Source organism: Carassius auratus, chromosome 31, assembly GCF_003368295.1.
Source record: "Carassius auratus strain Wakin chromosome 31, ASM336829v1, whole genome shotgun sequence".
In the NCBI taxonomy this organism is placed as follows: Eukaryota; Metazoa; Chordata; class Actinopteri; order Cypriniformes; family Cyprinidae; genus Carassius; species Carassius auratus.
In genome coordinates this window covers 25,763,381-25,781,561 of record NC_039273.1, presented here as the reverse complement: position 1 = coordinate 25,781,561, position 18,181 = coordinate 25,763,381, and the positions used below count along the sequence as shown (strand labels likewise).

Below are 18,181 nucleotides of genomic sequence, written 5' to 3'. Positions count from 1 at the left end.
CAGATTGAAAACGTGAGTGATGTGTTCACTGGCTTACACATCTCACGCTCTGTAGAACCGGTTTGTGCATCACATGTTATAAGCTTGTAAACTGCATATGCAATAACGGTTCATAGGGAAAGGCTAGAAGACCCTTGGTGCTTTGTATACTGTAGCGTGTGGATTGACCGATCTGCAGACCAGTTGCGGCGCTCACATTTCATTCCCACCAGTAGACTATAACAGAGTGGCCAGGGTTTTCAATTACCCGTGCTTTTGTTTGTTGTTCGACCAGAGTCTGGAAGGGAGTTCTTTTGTTTCATCCCAGCATAGATCAAGGGCCAGACTCAATCAGCAGGACTTATAGACAGGCACAATAGTCACAAGCTGCTACAAAACGATCAGAGGACAGCAATCTGGTCTGTAATACAGTATATGGGCCATTCATATCCTAGGCCTGTTTCACAGTATATTAGCGAAGCAGCCACATTACTGTAATTGAGCCATTAGTTAAGTTTACATGCACTCATTTTCTTCAGGCGGAATGAATTCAATCTGATTTCAGATTCTGAGACTTGTTTATATGAACTCTAAATGCTGCAATCCTATTCGTTTTCATATGCATTACAGATACTACTCCACATGTACTTTTTTTTTTTTTATCAAAACTGGAGAAAGAACCACAATAATACCACCAAATGGAGTTGACACCTGACATTTATGTTAGAAGAGCATTTTAGCAAATACTTATAAAGTTTCGTCTAACCCGTTTGCAACAAATAAATAAATACCCATGTTGGTGTGATGTGAAGTGTATGTAAATGTTTGCATCATATGCACAAAGATATTTTTGAAACTGATGAATGAGAATTATTTTTTTGTCCTGTTTATTGTCTCAGGTTTACTGCACCCCTTTCAATCTGATCAAATGTAATTTCGATTGAGCTCAATTAGATGAAGGCTTTTCAGTCCAACTGAACCATCAATTCTTCTATAAACAGGTTATTTGGGTGCTGTACTGTAGATGTAGTTATTGAGAATTATTACAAGCGTCAGATTTTCTCTGAAGACATTTAACACATAAACCAGAACTGTTTTTGTCTTTGTTAAAGTCCTGCTTTTAACATTTTAAACTCTTGACCCATGTATTGCTGGATTGTATTACAACACGATTTAAGTGACTGCTGGGGAATTTCTAGCAGTTCACTCAACTAAAAGGAAAAAAAAAAAATAGATTGCTTGCGGTTGTCACAATTAACAATAACACAAAACATACAGACAGATTGGCAAGCGGCCTAGAGGCCAGTACTAAAACACATCAGAAAATTATACACAGTAAACACACTGGTTTTAATTTAACACCGTTCTGTAACTTTGGACACCAGCAAGCTGTGAGTAATAAGCTTTCTCAATCAATCTTGAATCTTGAAACACTGGAATCTGAGATAAAAAAAAGTTTTATCAGTTTTTTTTATTTTTTGTATAATTTTTACTGACAAACATAATAGTTAACAAGACTTAAAATGTGTTATGCTTTAATGCCTGCAGTGGTTGTAAATGTGACTTTAATAGGTCTGTGTGGACAAATAGACTTGTTTAATTGAATTTACATGATTTATTAAAGCTTTAAAATTATTTTGCAAAATAGATGTTTGTGAAGTCTACAGATTAATTTTAATTGGTTTTTAAGAGTAAAGCATGCCTTCAATCCCCAGTTACCATTTATTAGGTTATCTGCAGACTCATAAGACGTAATATTTGTGTACCCTACTATTTTTAAGAACACATTTGCTCTGAGTAATAGTGTTAATGTTGTCATCAAAATAGTCTTAGTATTTTAAATTAGTCTTAGTCTTAATCCTGTGTCAAATGTACTTTTATTATCATGTTTAGTCATGTTTTGTCCTGTTTCAATCAAGTTTTAGTCAACCCTGCTTCACAAACAAGTCTTAAGCCTAATGCCAGACTTAAATGCATGTCTGCGCTGTTTTAAATTAAATAAACTTGCACTGACATGTTTTAAAATATATCAGTGCCATTGTTTTTTCTCGAGATGCACACCGGTGATGTTTTTTTCTTTTTTCTAAGGAACATTTATAAGAGATACTTAAATGTCCTAACTGAACTGTAGCCAAAACCTGGCCTAAGTTTTTGTGAATGAAGTGAGGGAGGAGTTAACTTGCACAGCACCTAACAGCTGGCCTCTGTTACATATGTACTCTGTCTACATTATGAAAACTGCTAAAAGCACAAAGATTGCACAGTTGCAAGCAAAATAGTCAACATCTGGCTGAATGACACTTTCATTTAAGCTGATCATCTCATCATCATTTGAACTCTTAATATCTGGCGACAAATCGACGAAAATAAAAATAAATTTTTGTATAGTTTATATTTTTGTAAATACATTTTAGTGTCAGCTTTTATCATTAACGATATTGCATGTTGATAGTTGTCACAGTTATCATTTATTGACCTTATTGTCATCTCGTATCATCTCGTTAAAGTCCTGGGAAAAAAGCTTGTCTTCGAACAATTTTCATCATAGTTTTTGTTAACGAAATGAACACTACTGCGTATGTGCAGATTCTCAAGTTCAGTACATTTGAATACGGTTGAATGGAAATATAGTTAGAAAAGCTGTTTTGTTCAGTATTTAATTTTCATGACAAATTGTGATGTTTTTTTCTTTTCTGAAAAGGCTTGATATTCAGCTATTTATCAAAACAGGCAGGTGAAAATTACTTGCAAAAGAGGTAAATGAGAAATCTGAAGTAACAGAAAGGAAAGCAATGAGCCAAACGACACAAACACTTTTTGCATTTATCACTTTCATGCAGAACAGACTTATTTATTAGCTATTAGGGCGGCCTGTGATGAAGTTGTCTCTTTCTCACCCTTGTCTGTGCATCTATTAAAGACTGTGAAGGACCTAAATATGCATCTATGTGAGGAGCATTAAGAAGTCTGTAAGAACAAAAACAACTGTTTAGGATTCATCAACATTCTACAATGCAAGTATATCACTTGCATATGTGACTACATCTTCCATCTGTGTGAACAAATCTGGGCTGGACCAGAATATTAGATTATTTGAATATTCGTTTAGTGGGTTGGCATTCGATTGAAAATTTTGAGAATCGAATAATCTTTTTGTGTGTGTGTGTTTTTTCTTTTTTGTTTTTTGAACACCTCATATCCCCCGCGAAACGGTCTTCATTCGTGCTTGAATATAATTATTATTTTTTTTTACTACCAGGGCGAATGGTTCTAAGTACTGTCAGGTACGATTACAGTTGTATTTCCATATGATCCTGGTATGGCACGGCACGAAATTAAAGTGTGAAAGTACGGTGACCCATACTCAGAATTCGTGCTCTGCATTTAACCCATCCGAAGTGCACACACACTGTAAACACACACCCGGAGCAGTGGGCAGCCATTTATGCTGCGGCGCCCAGGGAGCAGCTGGGGGTTAAGTGCCTTGCTCAAGAGCACCTAAGTCGTGGTATTGCCGGCTCGAGACCTGAACCAACAACCCTAGGGTTAGGAGACAAACTCTCCAACCACTAGGCCACGACTTCCCCATGAATTGAATTAAATCATTCTCGGCACGGTTAGACAACTGAGCTTAGCCGTGCTGTTAGAGTGCATGTGCTTGACGTCACCACTCTGGTGCATGGCTACAAGTTTCTCCATGGCTAGCTAAGCGGAAGCACGCTATTTGATCAAATAGCCAAGTAAACAGCTTCGTTGCATTCAATATAAAACAAACAAAATGCAACATTGCACTCCCTTGGGTCCGCAGCAACACACCTGCCACGCATGAAATCGATTGGATGAATGGTTATCGACATAATATAAATGCAAATAGACAGACAGACACAGATATTCCTGTCTTTATTAGAGAGAAGAATATGTTCAGTCCCCTCTCTCCGAAGCTTCGAATGTTGATTACTATGAAGCTTCGATGCTCAAAATTTTTTATTTAAACCAGCCCTAAAATAAGTGATGTCTAACATTAGCCATTGGCTAAAACAGCGCACCTGTATTTGTCGTACAGTAAACTCTAGTGTGAAGGTGCACAATTCGCTGTCACTTTGCTGAGAGCTCTTTTTCTCACACACACACACACACACACACACAATGAAAGAGAGAGAGAGTGAGAGAGTCTTACATACCATGCAGAATTTACGCTCTAAACAATATTCTTTGGTGACGTTGATGCAGTTTCCTGTCAAAATATTATAATTATTAGTTAGTTTTCCCCCTAATATGCATGCATACTTTTTTGCCAAGTTTTAATTCTAATGACTAAGCTTCTATCATTAAATAAGGCTCGATTATCATATCATACAATAATACTTGAAATAACCTTTAAGAATATGAATACTGTAGTGTTATTGTTGCTAATAATTTATTCATTTGGTTTCCACCTACACTTGTGAACAAAGGTGAACATTTTGATGTGGTTCTTTGAACATAATGTATGATGTTGGTTAAAACAGAATGTTAAAACACAGTGGATAGGATCTAGTTTTTGACATGCATGAAGTATGTGCAATACTTCAGCTGTATGATTCATTGAACGATTCACTCTTCTGAAGTCTTCGCTCATCTCATGTAGGGGCGTGATACTTTGTTCTTTCTGTCATGACTTAACCATCCAAACAGCAACCCTTCATTGAGGTAAAACTTACAAATCATGTCCTGCAGGGTTTATTAAAACATGGCATGAAGATGACAAAATTGTGTTTTATTTCATCCGTCTGTTTTCAGTATTGTGGATTTCTTTGTAGAAGCGGTATAGGCAGAGAAATGTCTTTTTTTCTGTCTGCATCGTGAGATCTGCTCATGCTCTACTTATCATTTGTTGTCATGAGAAAGACTGACTGGTGAAAAATACTCTTCTGTCAGGCTCTACCGAACATCTCCAACAATGCCTCAGCAGACATATATCCCCTCTGCTGTTCCCTTTAATGAAGAACACTTTCCCTACATTCTCTCTCACATTTTCACAACTTTTCAGTGCATGTGCAGTAGAGAGAACCGGTAAAATGATCTTTTAGACTAACGGCAGGTGTGCTATCAATGCTGTTGGTACAATAGTGAAGGCATCGTTTCTTTTTTTCTTCTTCTAGTTGATGGTAAGCAAGTTGTTAAAAAAGTATGTCCCTGCTTGAGAAATATTTCCTCTCCTAATTTGATTATTTACATGTATAGCCTAGATCCTCTGATGCTGTTTTTATTCTTAAACGTGGCATGTCTTTTTTTTTATTTAATTAGACAATTTGCGTGGTCGTCCCTAAGGCAATTAGACAATAAAATCACTTGTAAATGTACAAATAAAATGTATATGTAGTGCATATAAGTGTGTATATTCTTTGAACACACACATATATATATATATATATATATATATATATATATATATATATATATATATATAAATGAAGTCTGATAATTTAACAAGACAGATGGGTACTATGAAGGTCTGTAGAGGAAATAAGTGTAGAGTGTTTTGGAATTGAACTCTTCAACGAATAATTTACACCGCAGATAAAATTGATATCTTGTTTATTCACAAGATAAATTCAGTAATATAGAAAAGATATAACGGTTTTGACAGTACAGCAAATGTTTTGCTTTTCTAGCAGTTATTCTCCAGAGATTTGACCCATCGTATCCTCAGTGCTGGCTTCTAGCTGAGTGTAATCCTGGTTCAACAGGAAGAATAATTTTACTTTGGTCTTTGGATGATGAGAGCTGCTATTACACTGACATGTGCTGATTAAAGCTTTCCGGCAGCACATAATGGAGTCAACTTTTGTAAAAGCTGAGCGGATATGTGGGCTTTTGGTAAAACAAAAAGCATCCTGTTGTATGTAACAGATTCAAATCGTATTATGAATATTTACAGTAATAACCCATAATTATATGACATGCTGGTATGTTTTGATTTGCTGTTGTGAGCAGCAGGAAAACATAGTGCTCGATGCATATAATAAAATGCAATTTAATAATTAAGTAGACTATAGTTAACTATAAAGGATTATTAAAGTTTACTAAAACTGAAACTGAAACTAAAACCATGTAGAACTTTTATTTTTTACTTGAAATAGAATGAACACTTTATATTTCAGCTGGGTTATACACACATACATATTTAACTGCATTACCACACATACAGACCAATGATTAATGCGTTTGTTAGGTGCTTGGAAAATCCTATTTACAGTTATGTGAACATACAGATAACAGATATAAGGCCGCTTACAGTGAAAACGACGATTGCTCTCTTGTAAACATGAATCATCACGAGTATTCAGGTTTGTTTGCATTATAAAACACACCAATGTCACATGTCTGTGTTGACAGTTCCCTAACAGCGCTTCTCTTCGAGGGAGATGGACTTAGATATCAGATGGACTTCTTTTATCTTTAATCTTAAATTCGTTGATTAGATTGTCTGAGACCGAATGAGTGTCGGATGACTTTCATTACGGTCATTAATCCATCAGTTGAGTTTCAAAGGCTCTGACATGTCTCAAATTAGGATGGACCACAATACAACTCAGGTTTGATGTTCTGACTGTTCATATTTGATTCGTGACTACACGTGTGTGTGAGCGTGTGTGCTTTATGAGCCGTGTCCTTTGAAGGCGATCTGCAAGTGACCAGCCACTCTGTCTTTTTATGGGAGTTTTACGAAGCCTCTCCCAGATGGTGGATAGATAGGTGTTAGATTGTGACTGCAATAATAGGCCACAGGACAAAGTGGTCCATCTCTGGCCTTGACACGCTCTGGGGATTGAAACTCAAGAGTGTATATATATCAAGCCACCGTTGGTTAATAAAATATTCCATCATATCTGTCAGCAGGAAAGCTTTTTGTGCTTGAGTCTGAAGTGCCCAAGGCTATCTGTGAAGCACGGGGACTAATGAAGTCATAGTTTATTTAGATGTGATCATCTTAAATCATCAATTTTCAGTGCTTACAGTAGCTTTCTATACTTTCCAATAAACATGTTAACTGTGAAGTAAACCCCCAGAATTTTTGAAAGCTGTCCTGTTATTATTACTATTTTTTTCATAATTAATTGAATTAATTAAAAAGAAATGTAAGTTATTTTTCTAAAAGAAAAATGCATATTTCTGGATAAAGAGCATCTTACACAAATAGATGTGATAAGGAAGTAGACAGTAATCAACCACAGACTTCCTGAAGGCTTTAAAAAATATATTATTTTTACATTTCTGCTTCCTTTTTTCTTACAAAAGTTTGTTTGGTAGTTCTTTTATAAAATGTAATATTTCTGGGTAAAGAGCTGTGTAGCAAACAAATAGATGGATTAAACTGTCAAAGGCATAATCTTATGCCATAATGATGTTTGATGTGTATATTGTGTTTGTATCTTTTTATTTGTTGATGTCAAAATCGAATAGAAAGCAGTAATAGATCTTTTCAAGCCTCACGCTAGCACTTTTTATTGCATTATCTGATTTACAGAATAAGTAGATGTTGATAGTTATCAGCATGTTTTTGTGCATGTAAACACTCATGATGGACAGATAAAAGCAGGAATGGTTCAAGAAGAAATCTGTGCTATTTAATGAGCAAATCCCACCATGCTCTTAGTCTGGTTAAGTTTTAATTAATGTGAGCGTGTGGGCACTGAGCAAATGGGATTTCTCCCTCTCCTCAACCCCTTTATCCCCTCATGTTCTGCAGAACCCTAAACCTGCCCCGCAGGTGAGCATTGATAAAAGAAGTGAATGATTCATGAGCTCACCTGCCTGCCTCCCCGCCGAGACCCGGTCAACTGCAGGCATTATCAGGAGTAAATGGGTCTGAAAACGCTCCGGCCAGGACAGGCCGTACGGCATGTGATTTATCGGCCGTGATGCTGCAAATAGTTAGTCGTGTTACCAGAGGGATATGAGCATTTTCATGGCCACAGTTCAAGTTTATTTCAGACATAAATTCTGGGAGACATGGAGAAGGAAAAAGCCTCTGTAAATTTATGACGAGAGAGATTTTGTTTGCAAGCAGCCAGCGGGAAGCGTTGTTTTAACAAACCAAGGACAAGGATGAACGACTGTTTTGTTTTCTTATCTTACGTTTTGTCAAGAGCTTCGTTAAAGATAAAAAAACAAGAACATTTGCTAGAAGACCTTAAAAATAACATGGGATGGAGTTCAAATCCTCAAAGTTGAACTTTGAAGTAAAAAAAATGAGCTTTCTAGAAAATAAATTGCACGCCCCTGCTGTTTTGATGCCGTTTTGTGGTTTTTGCAGCACATTTGTTTCATGCACCATGGAGAACAATTAACATTTGAACTTTACATACTGCAATGCTTGGTGGCAGCGTTCAATGAGTTGTCAATGAAAACATCAAATCTGATCTCTGGTGCTTCTCTGTCTCTCTATGTCTATTCTTGTTAATGCGTAGAAACTTTGATCAATGTACATGATCGATCTCCTGCACAGCTGGACAGGATCAGATTTCTTCACCACTTTACTGCATGTCTCAAGTGGTGGGAAACATTTACCTCACTTTAGACATGGACACGATGATCCTGTTTACTGGCTGACTGAACCTTTGTATTCATTATTTACCTCACATTGTGGAACAAATCCTATCATCAGAGAGAAAACACTCAGGACTGTGCTGTGTTTTGAGGAGAATCCTTTCACACATCGACTTTAACCTCAATTGTGTGTTTGTATTTGTATCCTTGTTGACCTTGAAATGTCTTATAATGTGTATCCTTTGCGTTTGCTGATAGTCGCCAATGTTCCACAGTTCTCTGGGATTTTTATTTCTTGAAATATAGGATTCACAGTTGTGTTCAAGACTTGTTGTATGACAGACCTAGCCTGTATTATATGTATTGCAGCATTGCAGTATTATAAGTTTTATATGTGCTTAAAGCATCAAATTATTCCCCAATTAACTTGGGATATTTTTAAACTTAAAGCAACGTTTAGCCAGTTTCAGCTGTTTCCATGATAGAACATCAATATAGTCAGATCTGAGTCTTATGCAAAACTCTTTTTAAATCTCTCACCACGGTTTTGAATTCTGGATAAGACTGATCTCTCTGTTTCACAGTGTTACCAATTCACTGACCATACATACAAACACACCACAGGATAAATACTTAAAGAAACAGAGAGTCTGCAATGTAGTCTTATTTGAAATGTCACAATTACTGCAGTTCCTTTAACTAGACTTACAGTCATTAAGTACTGTGTAGACTCAGTCACGCACACGGCGTTTAGAGTTAAATGGATCCTTTTGGGCCATCTCTGTAAGTACTGTCTTTAGCTCAAAAGTAATTTGTAGTGTGACACAGATCATTGTCATCAGAGGAACACCCCAGAGAGCCTCAAAGAAGGCTAACTTAAATAACTTGCAGTTTCCCTTGGGCCTTGACAGTCTAAACTGCATCTCATATAGATAGAGAATTAACACATTTGCAACACATGATTTTTAATTTATTTTTAGCTAATGAAACAGTGCTGAGATTAGAAAGGAAACTCTTGCAGCCGCAAAGAATGAGTTCGATTCCCAGGGAATGCATGAACTGATAAAATATATACTTTGAATGCAATGTAAGTAACTTAAGATGAAAGCATCTGCCAAATGCAAGTGCATTTAAAAGTGTGTTTAAGTTCCTAGAAATGGCAAAGTCATAGGTAAGTTTCATGTTGTATTTACTGTAAGTGCTGTCAAATGTGTGGCAGCTATAAAGATTTTGGTCTTTTTGCATTCTGTGAAGCACTATTGGTTTTGTTTCATGGAAACATTTTTATTGTAAATAAAAGATGTCTTTAATTTGAGATACAAATTGATTTTGCATTTCCCCTGTTGATATTCTGATGACATCCCATAGACTGGCATAATTTTTTAACCAATAAGAGGCAGAACGATTTAGTCACAAATTCACACAAGCAATTTCAGCAAGCGCCGTTCGGTTGATATTTGTTGCTCTTGTTTTTGTTGTTCATGTGTCTCTGTGCTTCTACTTTATATAGACTATAAGTCAATGTGTCTCTTCTCCCTGAGATTTACTACTTAAATTCTATCAACAAGCTTTCTGTTTTCATTCTGTATAAAAGTGGAATACTTGAGAAATGTCAGAGCATTCGTAATAGATTGGCTGATGGCAACTTGGTAGGAAAGCCTTGACAAAATTGTTATCCTATTCCAATTCTGACCTATTAAGTCGCTGAGGAGAGAAGAATGATGTAATATTTCATGTCCAATTGGACAGGCATGTTTCTGAGTCACCTGTATAACATGACGCCCTCTGGCTCTCTCCACCATAAAACATCAGTTGTACACCATCACCTCTGTAAAGATGTCATCTGTTCACAGGTTGTTGTTTCAAGCATCTGGACTGTTGATGATAAGCCATGTCCGGTCAGTGTTTAAGTGTCGTACCAGTCACAGGCATGCTTTAGGATGAGTTTTCCACTCCGTGCCCATGAGGGGAAGTGGCCTGCTGGGTCTGGCCTCACTCAGTTTCAATGCAATCTGCTACCACTGTGGGCGGTGCGCCTGTGCGCTGACGGAACTGCTTCTGTTATCAAAAGGAGGCTCCGGTTTAGTGAGGCAAGCAGTTTGCACTTTATTCTTGTCATGCATTATGTACTTAACGTTATAATGTCATATAAATGAGTTGTTTAGAAGTGCAGACATACTTACAGCAAGTGTAAGTGCATGGGATTTGTTGCCAAATGTATGTTGTAACGTGTCAGTCCATGTGCTGCTGCCCCCCACTGACTAATATCCTGAGTGACTGTTAGTGCCAGTGATTTGTGTTTCTGTAACTCAATGTGCAATAAAACAATACCAAAGAAAACGAGAGACATGAAGTGATGCTCTATAACAAATCATTTAACAGCTCTTAATGCTGAATGAATGTGCACTTGGATGGTTAGATACATGATGGGCTAGTATAAAAAAAATAACCTAAGGTCTTTCCAGCATTAAGGTAACCCTGCTTTTTTAAAAACATCTCGTCTCAGTTACAAATAAAAGATAAAGAATGATAGCTCCTTTTGTATTGCAATGCATTGCATATCAGGGATGACAGATTGATAAAAAGACATGCTATTTAAGACTGGATGTAACTTTTAATACTACATGGTAAAAGTGCGGCTCCCATGAAACAAATAGTGAAGACCACTGCTGTAAATTATAGAGGGAACCCTCTTACTTGATACATTGTTAAAATCTTAAAGGGTAAAAATAATAAACAATTAGAACTCCAAACTATTAAAGACAGTCGCTTTGTAGTTTTAGATATAATAATCAACACTCACATGTGAAAATTGAACATAAGGCAGTTTATATCACCTTTTTACGATATAATTATTTTTTATACATTATTTTTTTGTTAAAATATAAACACTTAAATAGTTGCTGTCATGAAAACATACATTAAACAAAACATTATCCTTCATAATATAATAAATATGAAATATAATGCATATGTTTAGCAAAATAGTTATTTTTTTCTCACCAACTACCAGTTTTGCGCATCAAATGGCTTTCCTTGTGGTAAATGTAGCATTATGTGTTTTTTACAAGTATTTTTATGACGTCTCTTTCCATGGTTGAAACACTTATTGAGAGATTACATGAGAGATAACTCATTTCAGACATACCTTATAGTGTGCATTCATGTTTTGTTTTGTGCTTTAACAAAGAGGAAGAGATTAATCAATTATTCATTAAGACTGGTACATGACATTCATTACAGATTCAGCAGTCTCTCTATAAAGATAATTCAGAAAAATTCGAAAAATAAAATCAATGGAAAGGTCATGGAAAAGTCATGAAGATTCACTATGTGGGAAGTGTGTTGATGGTAGACTTTGTTAGACTTTGTGACGTTGGTCTTTGAGAAAGAAAGACTCAGTGCCAGCAGTATGACCACAGGACAGTCCATATTCTCTCATGACTTCATTTTCAACACATCAATGCACATTGAACACAGTTGCCTCTCGGCCTCTGAACAGAAAGAAGGAGGGCTGCATGTTATATATTTTATCTGCCTTTAAGCCACAGGGCTTCTGCGTTCTCCTTCACTCACTGTTTACAATGCCTCGCAGTGATTTTTATTAATTAAGCATTCTGGTAAACAAAACCATAAAGTAGCCATTAGACATTTCCAAAAGAGCATCTGTGGACTACTTAGAGTTAACCTTAGCGGCTTTAATAACCTTGATTAAGTTTGTTCTTTGAGTAGCCATGCACAGTAGTGTTTTATCTAAGAGCAATTGCTGTACGCACGGTTGGATGAAAGTGCAGAAATGTCCACTTGAACTCCCGCTATTAATGAGTTAGCGTGTAGCTTGGCAGCCTCTGGCCATGAACTCTCCTGAGGCTGATTTGGTGCAATTAGAAAATTGTTGTTTTATAAAGCACAAGATAAAAAATCATAAACAACCAGCGCTTTTCACCTCTATGTGCCACGAGGTGCTGTGACCAGGTTAATTATTTCTCATTCTCACTGCAATGTGTTTACGTTTCCAGGAATTCTCTGAAGCCGATGACTGTGTTCTTCCACACTTTCTTGGCATGTGCACGCTGGTTGATGTGTTGAGAAATGAGAGGGTTAATACCGTCCACCACATGTCTATTCATATTGTATTTCTTACCAGAGTTTCCTTGTGGCTTCCTGAATTTCATCACCTCTCAGACTCGCACCTGCTGATGCTAGCCCACATAAAAGCAACAGCAGGACATGGAAAGCAAACAAACATCCTTACAAGTCAAACAGCACGCCTTTTTTTTTTTTTTTTGCAGTCTAACTTGCAAGTGCCAGAACACTGATTCATCAAACCTGCTTTCTTGTAGTCTGTCTTGAAGTAACAAATGTATCGGAGTAAAAGTATACATTTTAATTAGGAAATATAGTGGAGATAAAGTGAAAGTTGACAGAAATATAAAAATTCAAGTAAAGTTCAGGTTCTCCAAAAAATACTTTTTTTACTTTGTTGCATTACACCACTGTTCAGAATGTCATACTTCCATTCTCCTATTTCTGCAGTATATATATATATATATATATATATATATATATATGTGTGTGTGTGTGTGTGTGTGTGTGTGTGTGTGTGTGTGTGTGTGTGTGTATTGTGCACATTATGCATGGAATAACTGATGACTTCTTTATTTTGTCTAAATGTGCAGTATATACCAGCGCACATGCAAAACTGCATATGTGCATAATTTGACCTTGGCATTGCTTCCAGTACAAATTCCAGTGTGCTGTTAGTAATATCACCCACAATTTTTCTTGACACATCATTTGATAAGGCTGCCAATGGTTACAGGAAAACATATTTTAACACAGCCTTTTTATTTATAAGATAATTTTTCCCAAAAACATTATTTTCATTTCATGTCATTTTTTTTAAAACAACATTAGGCAGTATATACGGCATTATGGAAGCCAATGTTTGAGTGCGATGAAGAGGCCAGTTGTCGTCAGCGGGGGTTCATTAATGCCAAATGGTCAAATTCAATTATTTGCGTATGACTTTGTATCTCTGAGCTGTTTCATGGAAACTTTGATCTGTGGTTGGTGGTGTTTATATTTATAAAATGGGACACTCTCATTCTAGAGAGTATTTATTTTAACAAATTTATCATATATTTGTATGCAGCCATGCATATGATTTATCAATATGTTTAGTCCATTTTCCAGGAAGTCAAAGACTGTAAATCCTAAATGTGTATGTCTGTTAAAAGTTTGTTTTGTCAACTTATATGATGAGCATAGTAGATAAACTCAATCTGACAGAGGTGAATATCACTATGCAACACTTTTTTGAATCAAATTGTCATCTTGATCATGTAGCTGAATACTGATGTGCTTTTTTTTTTTTTTTTTTTTGCTGCCAAGATAAGAATTGTGTAGAAATGTTTGCATTGAATAACTTCTGTGAGGCTTTCAAGGGATAGTTCACCCAAATCGTGGAACCTGATTTTCTTCCCTCAACAGTCAAAATAAGTGGGGTTTAAAACATAAAAGAACCATATTGACTTTCCTTAGTTTTGGGTAAACTGTTCTTTTAATTCAAACGTCACATCTCTTCTCTGTTCTGTGTTTGTGTGCCATGTTTCTTTAGGAGGAGAAGCTTTGAGATTCATGCAATGTGTTTATTTTTGGGGCGAGAGCATTCATCAGAGTGAAGCACAGGGTGGAGAAGCATACGGCATCTTTCGAGGACAGCTGGAGGAAGGGGATGCTGGGATACGTAAGCTCGCTATTCTCCTGCTGGTTGACTGGGAGTATTTCCCTTGTGTGGGACGACAATGTGATTGAGGGGCTCTGGAGGCTTATGAGCACATTAAGACCCCCATTGGTCCATGAGACAGATGGACCGTATCTCACGACACCACAGCTGCTGCCTTCCATTTGTTTAATCTGCAAAATGATTTATACAAAGGCTTATTTCGTGACAAAAGTCTCTTCAGGGATGCAGTTTTCAGGTGCGGTGCAGATACAGCAGCCTGTGTGAGAGCCCAGTTTAACTTTACACCCACATGAATCTGATGCTGGCTGCTTTGGCCTTGATCAGGCTCTTTCTCTGTTGATCGGTAGCCCTTGGACTGAACTAAGGCATACTGTGCGTGTTTCACTTTGTGGTACTGTGTGAAGAAGCTTTCCTCGTGTGTCAGTAATATGTTTGTGCATGCACAATCGCACACACTCGAGCAGGAGTGTTAAACACACTAAAAATAAAATAAAAGTGGTAGCAGCCTTTCTTTTAATTATATGATGCACAAATGCATGCTTTTCATGACCTGCTGATGTGTAGATGACACAACTATTTCCATAAAAATTGCATATATATATATATATATTTTTTTTTATGCATACTATATTTTGCTGTTTTTTAGACAAGTATAGAAAGTTGTCAGAGACATGGCCTGGTGGATACTGCAGATACATTGTGTGTGTGTTTGTGTGTGTGTGTGATGTGTTGTGTGGTTGGTAGGTGTGTGTAGGTGATGTTTCTGATCCCATTCCCCCTTTTACTCAATTTTTTTAACGATACTTCTGCCAGTTTCTGTCAGAACAGGCTTGAAAGGAATAGTTCACTCCTAAATGGAAATGTGCTCAACCTCATGGGTATGCAAATAATGGAAATTTGTGATCTGTGCCTTTAAGAAAGAAGGTTGGACTTTATATATTCAACACTTAGCATGCTGTCAGACCGGATCTGATTCCGTGAGCTGCATGTTGAACATACACCAGTCTGTTCACATGAAGCATGAAATGAGAAACGTCTTTCAGCAGAGCAGCACTATATAGGAATCAAACTCTGCCCTAAGGTCTGAAGGAACCTGAGCACGTCATTCCATCAGTTTCTAATGCATATCATCCAGCCTCTCAAGACTGATGGAGACAGATCATGAGGTTTAGCTGGAGATTAGGTCCTGAGAGGATACTAAAGCCCTTGAACGCACACAGATCTCCTGTAATTCTGCTACATGTCCTTCCTCCACAAAGGGCTCTTTATTATGTCTCATGACAGACACAAAGTTCGGAAATAATGCTTATAGAGCACATGGACCTCCATTCATGTGCACACCTGTGCATGCAGTGTTTATTTAGGTGGTGATGTGGAGCGTGTAATGATCCTGTATTGTGTTGTATTGCAGTGCAGGTGTAACGTGGCTGTTCTTGGCTGTACTCTCCTCACGTCAGGACATTATTAATGTGAGAGATGGATCTGCACTGAGCCACCCACAGGATAAACCGGAGGAGAGAAGCTCCTTTGAGCAGAGACCAAAATCCTCCAGCTCACACAGACAGAAACAGATTGTTTTTATGAAGTTAATTTCAGATAACAGAATAAATGCACCTGAATCAAACCCATACTTGTTTCATGTTATAGATAAAAGTGGCAGTTGTGCTCTTATACTGTGGACACACAAAATGATGCCAATATACAGTAAGTAGGTACAGTAGGTTAAAGCTCATAAAAACAAATGTAAATGCTTTATCAAAAATATGAGATTCACAGTTCTGCTTATTAATTCACCACTAGCTTTGAGTAAATTACAGTTATTGACCATTATTGTGTGTTGAGAGTTTGTAAACAGAATTTAAATAATGAAGAAGAAAAAAAATCATAAGTTTTCCTGGATTTTATTTGGACACAAATCTAAAAACACATGAACCAAAGAATCAAACTTGAAAGGTGGACAAAAGTGTTTTTGTGTCACTGGGATTCACCATTTTCATGCAGGATACTTTTTTTTAGTGCATATGCAAGCATACAAATTCACACATTTATATGGGGAAGCATGAAGGCAGCTTGGTTTGATGTGTCCAGGGGTAATTAAAACCATGATGTAGATGAATAGTCATTAGTCCTACTCATAGCACTTTACTTGAATCCTTTTTGCATAATGCATTATTAAGATATCCATAATGTACGTTATAATTAATCTTTTCATGAATAACCATAATCAAAGTTAAAATGCATTACAATATTTGCAGGTTCGTTGTTACAACTGAAAGGTATTTTTTTTTTGTCATAATATTTTTCAATGCAATATACTTTTTAAAGGTGCAACACTGAATAGATAAGTATAGTAATGTATTACAAGACAATTAATGCATTAAATATGTGATCTATCTATCAATTTATATATGGTATATATATGGTATAGAAATCTGAAATTAAAAAAATCTACTCGCTGTAATTTACGTTGAATTGTGTTCATAAAAAGCACAAATAAGATATCTTCAATGTCTCAATTTTTTAGCTATGTGATTGAGTGATGAGAACAAGGCCCCAGTTTCTGTTGAAACTCTATTAGATGCTATTTTAACAATATTTCTGGTGTTTCAAACTAATTCTGCTCATATTTGCCAAGAACGCAAAGTCTGCAATCAAAAGTCAGAGACTTCAATAAGGCCTCAGGAGCTTTCTGTATATAAACATCATTTGTACAATATCTACAGCCAAGTAAAGAGCCATGGAAGAGCAACCTCTGAGGAATAAAATTGTCCTCTAGGATATTACAGAGAGTGAAAGCAATGTGCACATTGATGTATGGTAATGCATTGCATCTGTGTTGGACTGGACAGTGTGGAGATGAAAGAGGATTGGGCAAGGCGTGTGAGGTCTGTTATTAAGGCTAATTGGCCGTGCTGTTTGCTAGAAGGGCTCAACACAGTTTGACAGAGTAGATGATAGGTTTTCTGCATGTCCTCTGCTAGACTGAAGGAAGACTCAGAGACTCTCCCTGTCCCTCAGTTCTGTCCACACCCTGTCCTCATTCTCCGATTCACTGGCTTCTTGTCTGCTCGGGGTCTGTTATAATGACAGCCTTTGTGTTATTGCTGGAGAGAAGTGTTATTTGATTGCAGTGAGAGTTTTGACAGGCCATTAGTGAGGGAGGCTCGAGGTGTAAAGTTCGTTTCCCGCCCCAGAGGAACATGTAGGTAAGGGACGGTGAGATGTGTGTGGCATCACATCAAAAATCATCACAATCACCTCTTCTGCTGTTTACTTGTTCTACGCCATGATTTTTTGCACATCAGACTCTGTAACCTATTGCTTCCTTTAATTGTCCATTCAGATTCTTCCTTTCCGCACTTCCTGAAAGCTGCTGTGTGGTTTGCTAAGGAAAATCAGGACATTATTGTAATAAGCGGTATATTCAAGAACAAGTTTTTCACAGTCATTAAATTTCCAGAGTCATTAGTCCTACTCATAGCACTTTGTGTGAATCCTTTTTGCATAATGCATTATTAAGGTATTCATTCTTGTTCATGTCTGTTTATTCTGGTCTTTCAATGTAATTTTGTGGTATTTTATGCACATTTTACTCTCAGCCTAGTGGGAATTATTATTATCCTTGCTCCGCACTCCAATCAATAGTGCACCTGTGACAGAATACCAGACCCAAAACAGTAAGCGGAACCCCCTCTCCCCATGTTTACTTTCAGTTTTTTGAGAAGTGTTCCTGCTCTTTCAGCCGCGCAGAAATAGATGAACAGGTGATGTTCATTGCCAACCTCATCGCCTTCATGAGGGCGTTTGTGGCGCTCGCCCTCACCAGCTCGCTCGAGGGGGAAACCCTAGAGGCGCTGTTCCCATCAGCCAGCAGTTCCTGATTCCTGGCAGCAATCCGCAGCTCACACACGATCACCGGCC

General features: G+C 37.1%; 1 protein-coding gene across 17 annotated transcripts in view; it reads left to right on the top strand.

Annotated features, from left to right (window-relative positions):
- Positions 1 to 18,181, top strand: part of LOC113050982 (receptor-type tyrosine-protein phosphatase F-like) — a 183,904-nt gene that overhangs the window by 2,975 nt on the left and 162,748 nt on the right. The window contains exon 2 of one of the 17 annotated variants that reach the window (XM_026214506.1): positions 14,132 to 14,260. The exons of the other annotated variants lie outside the window; for them this stretch is intronic. The gene's annotated coding sequence lies outside the window, so the exon portion shown is untranslated. The remainder of the gene's footprint in view (positions 1 to 14,131; positions 14,261 to 18,181) is intronic. 17 annotated transcript variants of the gene reach the window in all.